Source organism: Ranitomeya imitator, chromosome 4, assembly GCF_032444005.1.
Source record: "Ranitomeya imitator isolate aRanImi1 chromosome 4, aRanImi1.pri, whole genome shotgun sequence".
In the NCBI taxonomy this organism is placed as follows: domain Eukaryota; kingdom Metazoa; phylum Chordata; class Amphibia; order Anura; family Dendrobatidae; genus Ranitomeya; species Ranitomeya imitator.
This window is the reverse complement of record NC_091285.1, coordinates 91,942,135-91,957,187: the sequence shown is the minus strand read 5'-3', so window position 1 is coordinate 91,957,187 and position 15,053 is coordinate 91,942,135.

Below are 15,053 nucleotides of genomic sequence, written 5' to 3'. Positions count from 1 at the left end.
GTCTGAACCCGTGCCTTTCATTTCTTTTTTTTTTTTTACACATCCCCGTTCACACACCCAGCAGCCACCGAACTTTGATAAGTGACGCAGTTCACTTATCAGAGCTAGGGCCTGCTGTTTTAGACTTTTCCTTTTACAGGTATTTTTTTTCCCTTTAGCTTTTTCCTTTCAGAATAGTTTGCACCAAACACTATCCCCCCCACACGTACACAGTTATCAATAAATATTACACCCAAGCACCATAATCACACAAACAATGTCCCGTTCGTCCCAGCAGCGCTATTCATTGGAGGAGGCAAATGCTTTCCTTGCCTCCGACACTGATAGCGAGGGAGAGGATCCCACATTCCTTTACTCTTCAGATTCTTCATCCTCTTCCTCCTCCTCATCTTCCTCCTCGGGTCATGCGGAACCGCCACGCAGACGCCCCAGGAGAGAAGATCAGGCAGCGCTCACTCCTGAAAATGAACCAGCGCGACCCTCTTTGGACCCCATATGGACCTCGCCCCCCGAAAATTACGAGCCACTGATTCCTGATTTTGTGGCAGAATCAGGAATCAAGTTTGACACCACCGGCCTCACAGAAATAGACTTTTTCAAAGTCTTTTTCTCTGAGGCTTTCGTTAACCTCATGGTGGAGCAAACTAATTTGTATGCTCGGCAATTTTTGAAGCAAAACCCCCGTTCATCATTTTCTAACTGGTCTCCTGTGGACGCAGTTGAAATGATGCAGTTTTGGGGCCTGGTCCTCCATATGGGGATCGTGAAGAAGCCAGAAATTCGGCAATATTGGAGTGTAGATATTTTATATAACACTCCAGTGTTCCGAATGGTCATGGTTCGGACGCGTTTTGAGGCCATCCATAAGTTTTTGCATTACAATGATAATGCACGGTGTCCCGCACGAGATGACCCCAATTTTGACCGTCTGTACAAAGTTCGGCCGGTCATCGAACACTTCAGCAAAAAGTTTGCTGAAGTGTACGTGCCCAAAAGGGACATCTGTGTGGATGAGTCCTTGGTTCATTTTAAGGGGCGGCTCAGATTCCGTCAATACCTGCCCAGCAAAAGGGCCAGGTACGGAATCAAACTCTACAAGCTGTGTGAGAGTACCTCAGGGTACACCTACAGCTTTAGAGTGTACGAAGGGAAGGACAGCAGGATTGAACCGCCTGAGTGTCCTTCCATCCTGGGAGTGAGTGGGAAAATTGTGTGGGATTTGGTGCACCCACTGCTGGATAAAGGTTATCACCTCTACACCGATAACTTTTATTCCAGCATCCCACTCTACAAATCCCTCTCTGCGCGAGGTACCGCAGCCTGCGGTACTGTCCGCAAAAATCAGAGAGGCCTCCCGAAGACGCTACTTGGGCAGATGCTCAGAAAAGGTGAGAGCAAAGCCCAATGTAGCGACCACCTGCTGGTGGTCAAGTACAAGGACAAGAGGGATGTCCTCTTGACCACCATACACGGTGATGGCAGTGCCCTCAGCAGTGTACGGGGTACCTCAACACAGGTCTGCAAACCGGACTGTGTACTGGGGTACAACAAAAACATGGGGGGCGTTGATCTCTCCGATCAACTCCTCCAACCGTACAGTGCTTTGAGGAAGGCCAAGGTGTGGTACAAAAAGCTGTCCGTGTACATCGTACAAATGGCAATGCTCAACGCTTTCCTGCTGTCACGATGTGCACGACACACTGATACGTCGTACCTTCAGTTCCAGGAGGTAGTGGTTAAGGCCCTGATATTTGGCACGAGGGAAGGAGCGGGCCCCAGTACTTCCGGAACTGAGGGTGCTCGTATCATACCAGGTCAGCATTTTCCGGGGGTGGTCCCGCCAACTGATCGAAAAAGTAAGCCGCAAAAAAGGTGCCGAGTGTGCTACAAAAGAGGAGTACGCAAGGACACCATCTATCAATGCGACACCTGCCCTGACAAACCTGGCCTGTGTATGAAGGACTGCTTCAAATTGTACCACACCTCCATGCACTACTAATTTACTTAACAGGAACCAGTAGATTAGTTCCAAAGAGAGGGCACATCTAAGTAAGTTCCTTGGGGGTCTAGGTTCCAAAATGATGTCACTTGTGGTTTTTTTTTACTGTTTAGGCACATCAGGGGCTCTGCAAACGTAACATGACGCCCTCAGAACTAGTCCATCAAAGTCTGCATTCCAAATCGTCACTGCTTCCCTTCTGAGTCCCGAAGTGCCCAAACAGTTTTTTCCCACATATGGGGTACCAGCGTACTCAGAACAAATTGGACAACTTTTGGGGTCCAATTTCTCCTCTTACCCTTGGGAAAATAAAAAATTGGGGGCTGAAAGATCATTTTTGTGGGGGGAAAAATAGAATTTTTTATTTTCACGCCGGGCATCATAGACTTTAGTGAAGCACTTGGAGGTTCAAAATTCTCACGACACACCTAGATAAGTTCCTTAGGGGGTCAATTTTCCAAAATGGGGTCACTTGTGGGGAGTTTCCACTTTTTAGGCACATCAGGGGCTCACCAAATGGCACATGATGCCTGCAGACAATTCCATCAAAGTCTGCATTCCAAAACGTCACTACTTCCCTTCCGAGCCCCGAAGTGTGCCCAAACAGTAGTTTTCTCCCACATATGGGGTACCAGCATACTCAGGACAAATTCTACAACAACTTTTGGGGTCCAATTTCTCCTGTTACCCTTGGGAAAATAAAAAATTGGGGGCTGAAAGATCATTTTTGTGGGGGAAAAAATAGAATTTTTTATTCTCACGCCGGGCATCATAGACTTTAGTGAAGCACTTGGAGGTTCAAAATTCTCACGACACACCTAGATAAGTTCCTTGGGGGGTCAAGTTTCCAAAATGGGGTCACTTGTGGGGAGTTTCTACTGTTTAGGCACATCAGGGGCTCACCAAATGGCACATGATGCCTGCAGACAATTCCATCAAAGTCTGCATTCCAAAACGTCACTACTTCCCTTCCGAGCCCCGAAGTGTGCCCAAACAGTAGTTTTCTCCCACATATGGGGTAGCAGCGTACTCAGGACAAATTCGACAACAACTTTTGGGGTCCAATTTCTCCTGTTACCCTTGGGAAAATAAAAAATTGGGGGCTGAAAGATCATTTTTGTGGGGGAAAAAATAGAATTTTTTATTCTCACGCCGGGCATCATAGACTTTAGTGAAGCACTTGGAGGTTCAAAATTCTCACGACACACCTACATAAGTTCCTTGGGGGGTCAAGTTTCCAAAATGGGGTCACTTGTGGGGAGTTTCTACTGTTTAGGCACATCAGGGGCTCACCAAATGGCATATGATGCCTGCAGACAATTCCATCAAAGTCTGCATTCCAAAACGTCACTACTTCCCTTCCGAGCCCCGAAGTGTGCCCAAACAGTAGTTTTCTCCCACATATGGGGTACCAGCGTACTCAGGACAAATTCGACAACAACTTTTGGGGTCCAATTTCTCCTGTTACCCTTGGGAAAATAAAAAATTGGGGGCTGAAAGATCATTTTTGTGGGGGAAAAAATAGAATTTTTTATTCTCACACCGGGCATCATAGACTTTAGTGAAGCACTTGGGGGATAAAAGTGCTCACCACACACCTAGATAAGTTCCTTAGGGGGTCTAGTTTCCAAAATGGGGTCACTTGTGGGGGGTTTCCACTGTTTAGGCACATCAGGGGCTGTCCAAACGCGACATGGCGTCTGATCTCAATTCCAGCCAATTTTAGCTTGAAATGTCAAACGGCGCTCCTTTCCTTCTGAGCCCTGCCATGTGCCCAAACAGTGGTTCCCTTCCACATATGGGGTATCAGCGTACTCAGGACAAATTGGACAACAACTTTTGGGGTCCAATTTCTCCTTTTACCATTGAGAAAATAAAAAATTGGGGACTAAACCATCATGTTTGTGGAAAAAATAGGATTTTTTATTTTCACGCCCAGGCGTTATAAACTTTCGTGAAGCACTTGGGGGATAAAAGTGCTCACCACACACCTAGATAAGTTCCTTAGGGGGTCTAGTTTCCAAAATGGCGTCACTTGTGGGGGGTTTCCACTGTTTAGGCACATCAGGGGCTGTCCAAACGCGACATGGCGTCTGATCTCAATTCCAGCCAATTTTAGCTTGAAAATGTCAAACGGCGCTCCTTTCCTTCTGAGCCCTGCCATGCGCCCAAACAGTGGTTCCCCCCCACATATGGGGTATCAGCGTACTCAGGACAAATTGGACAACAACTTTTGGGGTCCAATTTCTCCTTTTACCTTTGAGAAAATAAAAAATTGGGGACTAAACCATCATGTTTGTGGAAAAAATAGGATTTTTTATTTTAACGCCCAGGCGTTATAAACTTTCGTGAAGCACTTGGGGGATAAAAGTGCTCACCACACACCTAGATAAGTTCCTTAGGGGGTCTAGTTTCCAAAATGGGGTCACTTGTGGGGGGTTTCCACTGTTTAGGCACATCAGGGGCTGTCCAAACGCGACATGGCGTCTGATCTCAATTCCAGCCAATTTTAGCTTGAAAATGTCAAACGGCGCTCCTTTCCTTCTGAGCCCTGCCATGCGCCCAAACAGTGGTTCCCCCCCCACATATGGGGTATCAGCGTACTCAGGACAAATTGGACAACAACTTTTGGGGTCCAATTTCTCCTTTTACCTTTGAGAAAATAAAAAATTGGGGACTAAACCATCATGTTTGTGGAAAAAAAAAAAGATTTTTTATTTTCACGCCCAGGCGTTATAAACTTTCGTGAAGCACTTGGGGGATAAAAGTGCTCACCACACACCTAGATAAGTTCCTTAGGGGGTCTAGTTTCCAAAATGGGGTCACTTGTGGGGGGTTTCCACTGTTTAGGCACATCAGGGGCTGTCCAAATGCGACATGGCGTCCGATCTCAATTCCAGCCAATTTTAGCTTGAAAATGTCAAACGGCGCTCCTTTCCTTCTGAGCCCTGCCATGCTCCCAAACAGTGGTTCCCTTCCACATATGGGGTATCAGCGTACTCAGGACAAATTGGACAACAACTTTTGGGGTCCAATTTCTCCTTTTACCTTTGAGAAAATAAAAAATTGGGGACTAAACCATCATGTTTGTGGAAAAAATAGGATTTTTTATTTTCACGCCCGGGCGTTATAAACTTTCGTGAAGCACTTGGGGGATAAAAGTGCTCACGACACAACTAGACAAGTTCCTTAGGGGGTCTAGTTTCCAAAATGGGGTCACTTGTGGGGGGTTTCCACTGTTTAGGCACATCAGGGGCTGTCCAAACGCGACATGGCGTCCGATCTCAATTCCAGCCAATTTTAGCTTGAAAATGTCAAACGGCGCTCCTTTCCTTCTGAGCCCTGCCATGCGCCCAAACAGTGGTTCCCCCCCACATATGGGGTATCAGCGTACTCAGGACAAATTGGACAACAACTTTTGTGGTCCAATTTCTCCTTTTACCTTTGAGAAAATAAAAAATTGGGGACTAAACCATCATGTTTGTGGAAAAAATAGGATTTTTTATTTTAACGCCCAGGCGTTATAAACTTTCGTGAAGCACTTGGGGGATAAAAGTGCTCACCACACACCTAGATAAGTTCCTTAGGGGGTCTAGTTTCCAAAATGGGGTCACTTGTGGGGGGTTTCCACTGTTTAGGCACATCAGGGGCTGTCCAAACGCGACATGGCGTCTGATCTCAATTCCAGCCAATTTTAGCTTGAAAATGTCAAACGGCGCTCCTTTCCTTCTGAGCCCTGCCATGCGCCCAAACAGTGGTTCCCCCCCCACATATGGGGTATCAGCGTACTCAGGACAAATTGGACAACAACTTTTGGGGTCCAATTTCTCCTTTTACCTTTGAGAAAATAAAAAATTGGGGACTAAACCATCATGTTTGTGGAAAAAAAAAAAGATTTTTTATTTTCACGCCCAGGCGTTATAAACTTTCGTGAAGCACTTGGGGGATAAAAGTGCTCACCACACACCTAGATAAGTTCCTTAGGGGGTCTAGTTTCCAAAATGGGGTCACTTGTGGGGGGTTTCCACTGTTTAGGCACATCAGGGGCTGTCCAAATGCGACATGGCGTCCGATCTCAATTCCAGCCAATTTTAGCTTGAAAATGTCAAACGGCGCTCCTTTCCTTCTGAGCCCTGCCATGCTCCCAAACAGTGGTTCCCTTCCACATATGGGGTATCAGCGTACTCAGGACAAATTGGACAACAACTTTTGGGGTCCAATTTCTCCTTTTACCTTTGAGAAAATAAAAAATTGGGGACTAAACCATCATGTTTGTGGAAAAAATAGGATTTTTTATTTTCACGCCCGGGCGTTATAAACTTTCGTGAAGCACTTGGGGGATAAAAGTGCTCACGACACAACTAGACAAGTTCCTTAGGGGGTCTAGTTTCCAAAATGGGGTCACTTGTGGGGGGTTTCCACTGTTTAGGCACATCAGGGGCTGTCCAAACGCGACATGGCGTCCGATCTCAATTCCAGCCAATTTTAGCTTCAAAATGTCAAACGGCGCTCCTTTCCTTCTACGCCCTGCCATGCGCCCAAAAAGTGGTTCCCCCTCACATGTGGGGTATCAGCATATTCAGGACAAATTGGACAACAACTCTTGAGGTCCATTTTCTCTTTTTACCCTTGGGAAATTAAAAAAATTATTGCTGAAAGAACATTTTTGTGACTAAAAAGTAAAATGTTAATTTTTTCCTTCCATGTTGCTTCTGCTGCTGTGAAACACCTGAAGGGTTAATAAACTTCTTGAATGTGGTTTTGAGCAGCTTGAGGGGTGCAGTTTTTAGAATGGTGTCACTTTTGGGTATTTTCTGCTATATAGACCCCTCAAAATGACTTCAAATGTGAGGTGGTCCCTAAAAAAAATGGTTTTGTAAATTTTGTTGTAAAAATGAGAAATTGCTGGTCAAATTTTAACCCTTGTAACTTCCTAGAAAAAAAAATTTTGTTTCCAAAATTGTGCTGATGTAAAGTAGACATGTGGGTAATGTTTTTTATTAACTATATTGTGTCACTTAACTCTCTGGTTTAACAGAATAAAAATTCAAAGTTGGAAAATTGCGAATTTTTCAAAATTTTCGCCAAATTTCCGTTTTTTTCACAAATAAACGCAAGTTATATTGAAGAAATTTTACCACTATCATGAAGTACAATATGTTACAAGAAAACAATCTCAGAATTGCCAAGATCCGTTGAAGCGTTCCAGAGTTATAACCTCATAAAGGGACAGTGGTCAGAATTGTAAAAATTGGCCCGGTCATTAACGTGCAAACCACCCTTGGGGGTAAAGGGGTTAAAAAACATCCAATTGATCCGCACAAAGTCATCTGTCAAAAATGTTCAACTACCTTAAGCAGAGGTCAGAATCTGAAAAGTCTGAATACAAGTTGCATGCATAGACATTTAGCCACCATGCATTTGCAAGCCTGGACTAACTACCAAACGTCCCTTAAGGTTGTGGCACCCTCGGCCAATGAAGCTACTCACCAATGCAACATCCCTGCCGTCACTGTAAGGCCACCATTTTCCTCACCACCTGCAGTATCTGTGCAGGTTTCTTTGCCAGGCCAAAGCAGTCAGGGTCAGGGAATCACCAGTTTCGTAGTAGGAAACACTGCATCTAGGGCACAGGCGGAAACAATACCGTCTCCAACCGTCTCTCAGTCTGTCATGTCCACCGGCACACCCGCTAGTTCCACGATGTCCAGCTCTCCAGTCCAGCTCACCCTACATGAGACTCTGGTTAGAAAAAGGAAGTACTTATCCTCGCATCCGCGTACACATGGTTTGAACGCCCACATAGCTAGACTAATCTCGTTAGAGATGATGCCCTACCGGTTAGTTGAAAGTGAAGCTTTCAAAGCCCTGATGGACTACGCTGTACCACGCTACGAGCTACCCAGTCGACACTTCTTTTCGAGAAAAGCCATCCCAGCCCTCCACCAGCATGTTAAAGAGCGCATCGTCCATGCACACAGGCAATCTGTGAGTACAAAGGTGCACCTGACAACAGATGCATTGACCAGTAGGCATGGCCAGGGACGTTACGTGTCCATCACGGCACACTGGGTGAATGTGGTGGATGCAGGGTCCACAGGGGACAGCAATTTCATTATAGTTCTGACTAGCCCACGGTCTAGGAAACAGTTGGCTGTAGGCGTTCGCACCCCCTCCTCCTCCTCCTTGTCCTCCGGCAGAAGCGAGAGCTCGTCCACAGATCGCAGTCGCCCAATCACTCCATCCACAGCTGCCACTGTTGCACACCAGTTGTCCCATTATGGGGCAGCTACTGGCAAGCGTCAGCAGGCTGTATTGGCTATGAAGTGTTTGGGCGACAACAGACACACCGCAGAAGTTCTGTCCGAGTTCTTGCAGAAAGAAACGCAGTCGTGGCTGGGCACAGTAGATCTTGAGACAGGCAAGATAGTGAGTGATAACGGAAGGAATTTCATGGCTGCCATCTCCCTTTCCCAACTGAAACACATTCCTTGCCTGGCTCACACCTTAAACCTGGTGGTGCAGTGCTTCCTGAAAACTTATCCGGGGTTATCCGACCTGCTCCTCAAAGTGTGCGGACTTTGCTCACATATCCGCCGTTCGCCCGTACACTCCAGCCGTATGCAGACCTATCAGCGGTCTTTGAACCTTCCCCAGCATCGCCTAATCATAGACGTTGCAACAAGGTGGAACTCAACACTGCACATGCTTCAGAGACTGCGAACAGAGGCGGGCTGTAATGTTTTTGTGGGAGGATACGCATACACGGGCAGGCAGTAGGATGGCAGACATGGAGTTGTCTGGTGTGCAGTGGTCGAAGATACAAGACATGTGTCAAGTCCTTCAGTGTTTTGAGGAATGCACACGGCTGGTTAGTGCAGACAATGCCATAATAAGCATGAGCATCCCCCTAATGCGTCTGCTGATGCAAAGTTTGACGCACATAAAAAATCAGGCGTCTGCAGCAGAGGAAGAGGAAAGCCTTGATGACAGTCAGCCATTGTCTGGTCAGGGCAGTGTACAGGACGAGGTAGCGGGCGAAGAGGAGGAGAACGAGGAGGATGATGGGGATGAGTATATTTTTAATGAGGAAGCTTTTCCGGGGCCACTGGAAATTGGTGGCGTGGCAAGGCCGGGTTCTGGTTTTTTGAGGGACACAAGTGACGTAGATTTGCCTGAAACTGCCCCTCAACCAAACACAACCGCTGATTTGACAACTGGAAGTTTGGCCCACATGGCGTATTATGCCTTACGTATCCTCACAAGGGACACACGCATTACTAAAATGATGAACGATGACGATTACTGGTTGGCCTGCCTCCTTGATCCTCGCTATAAAGGCAAATTGCAAAATATTATGCCACATGAGAACTTGGAACTAATATTAGCAACCAAACAATCAACTCTTGTTGACCGTTTGCTTCAGGCATTCCCAGCACACAGCGCCCGTGATCGTTCTCACACGAGCAGCAGGGGGCAGCAGAACAGAAGTGTTAGAGGTGCAGAAATCCGAAGTGGCGTTGGACAGAGGGGTTTTCTGACCAGGTTGTGGAGTGATTTTGCTATGACCGCAGACAGGACAGGTACTGCTGCATCAATTAAAAGTGACAGGAGACAACATTTGTCCAGTATGGTTACTAACTATTTTTCATCACTTATCGATGTTCTACCTCAACCGTCATTCCCATTTGATTACTGGGCATCCAAATTAGACACCTGGCCAGAATTGGCAGAATATGCATTGCAGGAGCTTGCTTGCCCGGCAGCTAGTGTCCTATCAGAACGAGTATTCAGTGCTGCAGGTTCAATATTAACCGAAAAAAGGACTCGTCTTGCCACCCAAAATGTTCATGATCTAACCTTCATTAAAATGAACCACAACTGGATATCGAATTCTTTTGCCCCACCTTGCCCGGCCGACACCTAGCTTTCCTATGAAAAGGTATTGCCTGTGGACTACTCTGAATGACTTTACCAATCTCGTAATTTGCAGCAGCTGATTGTCCAGCATACGACATGTTTACACCTCCCTAAATGGCCAAATTCCCCACACGGGGCCGTGGTATCGCCACTTGGCGCAAGCACCCGTGAGAGTACTGTTTGTCTGAAGAGGTGGGTGTGCCCGCTTTTGGTCTACGGCACTGCCACTGGGTCCCTCATAGTACAATAAAGTGTCTCTGGCGGTGGTGGTGCGCACCCAACGTCAGACACACTGTTGTAACATGAGGGGCCCTGGGCATGTACCGCCGGCCACATGAGAGTTCACCCACCCCCAGCTCAAACATTGCTCTACCACTTGCACAATTATCTCTCACAGTTACACCTATGTTTAGTCTATACGCGGACATCCGTAAATTACTGCCACTGACAATACCATTGTGTTGACATGTATGATGGTACTTAACATAGTCAGGGGCAGTGTCCTATATTTACCCAAGTAAATACTTTGTGCAAAATTACTAGGTCTGAAACTACGCAGAGGAGCCCAACCCTGTACCTAATGATTGCACCCTTTTGGTTTTTCTTTTTGTTGTAATGCGACACATTAACATGTATTGATTTTTTGGGACTACTAACTGGCAGACACTCATTACAATCGGCCGCCGCTGACAACACCAATGGTGCCCACTGCCTGTGTACCCCTGCAAGAGAATTCAAAGTGCCTACAGCCCTAATTTATTATGTTAGGCCTTCGAAGCCTGTCTGCGGTCCCTCCTTCCACTAGGCCTCCACTGACCTGTCTACTGCTGCCCGTGCACCCCTGGAACCAATTCTAAAGTGCATACAGCCATATTTTATTATGTTAGGCCTTAGAAGCCTGTCTGCGGTCCCTTCTTTCTACTACTCCTCCACTGACCAGACCACTGCTGCTCGTGTACCCCTGGAACCAATTATAAAGTGCCTACAGCCCAATTTTATTATGTAAGGCCTTCGAAGCCTGTCTGCGGTCCCTTCTTTCTACTACTCCTCCACTGACCAGACCACTGCTGCCCGTGTACCCCTGGAACCAATTATAAAGTGCCTACAGCCCAATTTTATTATGTTAGGCCTTCGAAGCCTGTCTGCGGTCCCTTCGTTCTACTACTCCTCCACTGACCAGACCACTGCTGCCCGTGTACCCCTGGAACCAATTATAAAGTGCCTACAGCCCAATTTTATTATGTTAGGCCTTCGAAACCTGTCTGCGGTCCGTTCTTTCTACTACTCCACTGACCAGACCACTGCTGCCCGTGTACGCCTGGAACCTATTGAAAAGTGCCTACAGCCCAATTTTTTTATGTTAGGCCTTCGAAGCCTGTCTGCGGTCCGTTCTTTCTACTACTCCTCCACTGACCAGACCACTGCTGCCCGTGTACCCCTGGAACCTATTTAAAAGTGCATACAGCCCAATTTTTTTATGTTAGGCCTTCGAAGCCTGTCTGCGTTCCGTTCTTTCTACTACTCCTCCACTGACCAGACCACTGCTGCCCGTGTACCCCTGGAACCTATTTAAAAGTGCCTACAGCCCAATTTTTTTATGTTAGGCCTTCGAAGCCTCTCTGTGGTCCGTTCTTTCTACTACTCCTCCACTGACCAGACCACTGCTGCCCGTGTACCCCTGGAACCTATTTAAAAGTGCCTACAGCCCAATTTTTTTATGTTAGGCCTTCGAAGCCTGTCTGCGGTCCGTTCTTTCTACTACTCCACTGACCAGACCACTGCTGCCCGTGTACCCCTGGAACCTATTTAAAAGTGCCTATAGCCCAATTTTTTTATGTTATGCCTTCAAAGCCTGTCTGCGGTCCCTTCTTTCTACTACTCCTCCACTGAACAGACCACTGCTGCCCGTGTACCCCTGGAACCTATTTAAAAGTGCCTACAGCCCAATTTTTTTATGTTAGGCCTTCGAAGCCTGTCTGCGGTCCCTCCTTCCACTAGGCCTCCACTGACCAGTCTACTGCTGCCCGTGTACCCCAGGAACCAATGTTAAAGTGCTCACACCCCTAATTTATTATGTTAGGCCTTCGAAGCCTGCCTGCGGTCCCTTCTTTCTACTACTCCTCCACTGACCAGACCACTGCTGCCTGTGTGCCCCTGGATCCAATTATAAAGTGCCTACAGCCCAATTTTATTATGTTAGGCCTTCGAAACCTGTCTGCGGTCCCTTCTTTCTACTACTCCTCCACTGACCAGACCAGTGCTGCCCGTGTACCCCTGGAACCAATTATAAAGTGCCTACAGCCCAATTTTTTTATGTTAGGCCTTCGAAGCCTGTCTGCGGTCCCTTCATTCTACTACTCCTCCACTGACCAGACCACTGCTGCCCGTGTACCCCTGGAACCAATTATAAAGTGCCTACAGCCCAATTTTATTATGTTAGGCCTTCGAAGCCTGTCTGCGGTCCGTTCTTTCTACTACTCCTCCACTGACCAGACCACTGCTGCCCGTGTACCCCTGGAACCTATTTAAAAGTGCCTACAGCCCAATTTTTTTATGTTAGGCCTTAGAAGCCTGTCTGCGGTCCGTTCTTTCTACTACTCCTCCACTGACCAGACCACTGCTGCCCGTGTACCCCTGGAACCTATTTAAAAGTGCCTACAGCCCAATTTTTTTATGTTAGGCCTTCGAAGCCTGTCTGCGGTCCGTTCTTTCTACTACACTGACCAGACCACTGCTGCCCGTGTACCCCTGGAACCTATTTAAAAGTGCCTATAGCCCAATTTTTTTATGTTATGCCTTCAAAGCCTGTCTGCGGTCCCTTCTTTCTAATACTCCTCCACTGACCAGACCTCTGCTGCCCGTGTACCCCTGGAACCTATTTAAAAGTGCCTACAGCCCAATTTTTTTATGTTAGGCCTTTAAAGCCTGTCTGCGGTCCCTCCTTCCACTAGGCCTCCACTGACCAGTCTACTGCTGCCCGTGTACCCCTGGAACCAATGTTAAAGTGCTCACACCCCTAATTTATTATGTTAGGCCTTCGAAGCCTGCCTGCGGTCCCTTCTTTCTACTACTCCTCCACTGACCAGACCACTGCTGCCTGTGTGCCCCTGGAACCAATTATAAAGTGCCTACAGCCCAATTTTATTATGTTAGGCCTTCGAAGCCTGTCTGCGGTCCCTTCTTTCTACTACTCCTCCACTGACCAGACCAGTGCTGCCCGTGTACCCCTGGAACCAATTATAAAGTGCCTACAGCCCAATTTTTTTATGTTAGGCCTTCGAAGCCTGTCTGCGGTCCCTTCATTCTACTACTCCTCCACTGACCAGACCACTGCTGCCCGTGTACCCCTGGAACCAATTATAAAGTGCCTACAGCCCAATTTTATTATGTTAGGCCTTCGAAGCCTGTCTGCGGTCCGTTCTTTCTACTACTCCACTGACCAGACCACTGCTGCCCGTGTACCCCTGGAACCTATTTAAAAGTGCCTACAGCCCAATTTTTTTATGTTAGGCCTTCGAAGCCTGTCTGCGGTCCGTTCTTTCTACTACTCCTCCACTGACCAGACCACTGCTGCCCGTGTACCCCTGGAACCTATTTAAAAGTGCCTACAGCCCAATTTTTTTATGTTAGGTCTTCGAAGCCTGTCTGCGGTCCCTCCTTCCACTAGGCCTCCACTGACCAGTCTACTGCTGCCCGTGTACCCCTGGAACCAATGTTAAAGTGCCTACAGCCCTAATTTATTATGTTATTCCTTCGAAGCCTGTCTGCGGTCCCTTCTTTCTACTACTCCTCCACTGACCAGACCACTGCTGCCCGTGTACCCCTGGAACCAATTATAAAGTGCCTACAGCCCAATTTTATTATGTTAGGCCTTCGAAGCCTGTCTGCGGTCCCTTCTTTCTACTACTCCTCCACTGACCAGACCACTGCTGCCTGTGTACCCCTGGAATCAATTATAAAGTGCCTACAGCCCAATTTTTTTATGTTAGGCCTTCGAAGCCTGTCTGCGGTCCCTTCTTTCTACTACTCCTCCGCTGACCAGACCACTGCTGCCCGTGTACCCCTGGAACCAATTATAAAGTGCCTACAGCCCAATTTTATTATGTTAGGCCTTCGAAGCCTGTCTGCGGTCCCTTTCTACTACTCCTCCACTGACCAGACCACTGCTGCCCGTGTACCCCTGGAACCAATTATAAAGTGCCTACAGCCCAATTTTTTTATGTTAGGCCTTCGAAGCCTGTCTGCGGTCCCTTCTTTCTACTACTCCTCCACTGACCAGACCACTGCTGCCCGTGTACCCCTGGAACCAATTATAAAGTGCCTACAGCCCAATTTTATTATGTTAGGCTTTCGAAGCCTGTCTGCGGTCCGTTCTTTCTACTACTCCTCCACTGACCAGACCACTGCTGCTCGTGTACCCCTGGAACCTATTGAAAAGTGCCTACAGCCCAATTTTTTTATGTTAGGCCTTTGAAGCCTGTCTGCGGTCCGTTCTTTCTACTACTCCTCCACTGACCAGACCACTGCTGCCCGTGTACCCCTGGAACCTATTTAAAAGTGCCTACAGCCCAATTTTTTTATGTTAGGCCTTCGAAGCCTGTCTGCGGTCCCTTCTTTCTACTACTCCTCCACTGACCAGACCACTGCTGCCCGTGTACCCCTGGAACCAATTATAAAGTGCCTACAGCCCAATTTTTTTATGTTAGGCCTTCGAAGCCTGTCTGCGGTCCCTCCTTCCACTAGGCCTCCACTGACCAGTCTACTGCTGCCCGTGTACCCCTGGAACCAATGTTAAAGTGCCTACAGCCCTAATTTATTATGTTAGGCCTTCGAAGCCTGTCTGCGGTCCCTTCTTTCTACTACTCCTCCACTGACCAGACCACTGCTGCCCGTGTACCCCTGGAACCAATTATAAAGTGCCTACAACCCAATTTTATTATGTTAGGCCTTCGAAGCCTGTCTGCGGTCCCTTCTTTCTACTACTCCTCCACTGACCAGACCACTGCTGCCCGTGTACCCCTGGAATCAATTATAAAGTGCCTACAGCCCAATTTTTTTATGTTAGGCCTTCGAAGCCTGTCTGCGGTCCCTTCTTTCTACTACTCCTCCACTGACCAGACCACTGCTGCCCGTG